Source organism: Gobio gobio (genome assembly GCF_949357685.1).
Source record: "Gobio gobio genome assembly, chromosome: 13".
In the NCBI taxonomy this organism is placed as follows: Eukaryota; Metazoa; Chordata; class Actinopteri; order Cypriniformes; family Gobionidae; genus Gobio; species Gobio gobio.
Genome location: NC_137106.1, coordinates 1000775 through 1003556, shown reverse-complemented (window position 1 = coordinate 1003556; position 2782 = coordinate 1000775).

Genomic DNA, 2782 nt, shown 5'->3' with positions numbered 1-2782 from the left:
TAGTTTCTTGATGTTATTTGTGTATAAAAGCCCTTCTGTTATTCACGATTAAGTGTCGTATTTAATGGGAACTTCTGTTTATCATTAGGTACATGAGGCAAAAGTAGTAAAGAATGAAGAATAAACTGAAATTCACGGCATTTTGACAGCATTTAAACGATTTCCAATTGGGTTTCCCGCCTATTCTGGCATCACATCAGCTGTCCATCATGTTGAAATAGTGAGGTTTAAACAGTCCGGTTTTATATTAGTTTATAGACACCAATGCTAGCCGCTCTAGCGCCCCCTGGTTGCCTGACAAAATGGCGGAGTTTAGGCTGCGCGACGTCAACCTCCGGAGCTCTATACCCTTCAATAGGGCATTATTTGAGGGCACAGCAATTTGTAGTGGTGTCCGAAACCAGTTCGAGTGCACTCATTCAATCCCACAATGCACTGCATTCACACACTCGTTCTCATTCACTCCTTCAACTGTATTAGTGGACTAACGTGGGGAATAGAGGGGGCGATTTCACATTCAGACACTTTTTTTGTCTGGTCATGTGGTAGACGAGAAACGATAATTAAAACAATATGGTGGAATAAGCCCCGCCTTCTAAAGAAATGAGCCAATCAGCTCCGGTTCCTATAGAATCAGGTGCCGCCTGAGAAGAGGCGTGTTTGTCATGATTTGAGCGTTTAGAAACGAAGACTTCGCCCTGTCTTGGTCTTGGTCTTGGTCTTGGATTAGGTGATCCTGACCATAGATGTCCATAATAAAGGCTCGATGTCTTACAGCAGAGTCGCTAACGTCATCACCGGCGGCCATCTTGTCACAGGCCAGTGTTCTGGCGGGCTCCTGATGTGAGGCGAGTGATCTGAACACATATACTCTTATCTCGCTGACGGATTTACAAATGGTTTGGTTTCTTACACTGCAAAAAATGCTTTTCTTACTTTGTATTTTTGTCTTGTTTTCAGTCCAAATATCTAAAAAAAAATCTTACATCAAGAAGCATTTACTAGACAAGCAAAAGTTTTTGTCTTGTTTTGGGGGAAAATAACTGCTTGTTTTCTGTGTGAATTAAGATTATTTTGTTTACCCCATTGGCTGATTATTTTGCTAATTTTAAGCAAAAACTCCCTTAATTTTGAGTTATTTCCCCCCAAAATAAGACAATCATTTTTATTTGGCTAGTAAGTATAATAAGTATGCAGTGTCATAACTACATCTCTGACGTTTATAACAAACCAAACAGTTTGAAAAAAAAAAAGTGCAAGCATTATTAAAACACAATGAGTGAGCGAGCGAGCGGACTGTGACAAGATGGCCGCCATTGGCCAGCAGCGGACAAGACATCTAGCCTTTATTATGTATATGTATATTATGTATATATTATGGTCTTGACTACAACACTACGGCATTTCAAAGATGGCCACTGAGTGAAATGACTTGTCTTAAAGGGACTTTGGCGGAACTAGCGTAAATCGCTCTGTCAGAAAAGCCCAAAAAAACACCAATGTGTCGTCTGAACTCGGCATAAAGCAGGATGGATTCTGATTGGCTGGCAATGTTTTTATCATTGATCTGAAAGTGATTCCAGCGATAATCGCTATAAACGCTTTTAAATACTATTATCTTTATCATTATAGTTCAGTGCCGGTTGCAGAAAGCAGCTTAAGTGTAATCTTCCCTTAAGTTCGCCCTTATGTTTCCCTTAAACCTACGGGTGTTGCAGAAAAAAACCCTTAAGTGTTACTTAAGTGAAACGTCATTCTGTAAATTCTGTCATTAATTCCTCACCCTCATGTCGTTCGACACCCTAAGACCATATTCAGACACAAATGAAGATATTTTAGTGTAAAGCTGATGCTGAGAAAGGCTTCAGATTGGCCTCCATTGGCATTCAGTACATTTACACTCACAAGACCCATAAAAGGCACTAAAAACGTCGTTACAAAGTCCATCTCACCACAGTGACTCTACAATAATCTTATGATGCGACGACAGTAGTTTTTGTGCGCAAAAAAAAATCATAATAACGCCTTTATCCAGCTTGTTCTTGTCTTCCGTGTGTGTCTCCACGACGCATGCGTGAGAATATGAGCAGATCCGGCGTTCGGACACATGACCCAGAAGAGATTTGTTTACGAGCAGAGGAAGACGCGCGTATCTCAGCTGTTGAATTCTACACTGATCGTGCTTTAGGTCTCGGTGTAGTTCTCAAAATGGGGCTAAAGTGGCATTTCATGGATTCCCGAACGCCGGATCTGCTCATATTCTCACGCATGCGTCGTGGAGACACACACGGAAGACAAGAACAAGCTGAATAAAGGCGTTATTATGATTTTTTTTTGCGCACAAAAACTACTGTCGTCGCATCATAAGATTATTGTAGAGTCACTGTGGTGAGATGGACTTTGTAACGACGTTTTTAGTGCCTTTTATGGGTCTTGTGAGTGTAAATGTACTGAATGCCAATGGAGGCCAATCTGAAGCCTTTCTCAGCATCAGCTTTACACTAAAATATCTTCATTTGTGTCTGAATATGGTCTTAGGGTGTCGAACGACATGAGGGTGAGGAATTAATGACAGAATTTACATTTTTGGGTGAACTAACCCTTTAAGTTCATACTTGAGGGAAAAACTGAAGGTGCTTTATGCAACCGGACACTGATCTTTGGTGTGACTGGGCCATCGATGCTGATGGCGTCCTGGAACCCAATGGAGACTCGGCCCATTATTTCAGTGGTCCAGCAGAGGTCAGTGAATGACCTCTGACTCCTCGAGTCCGTGTTTGGG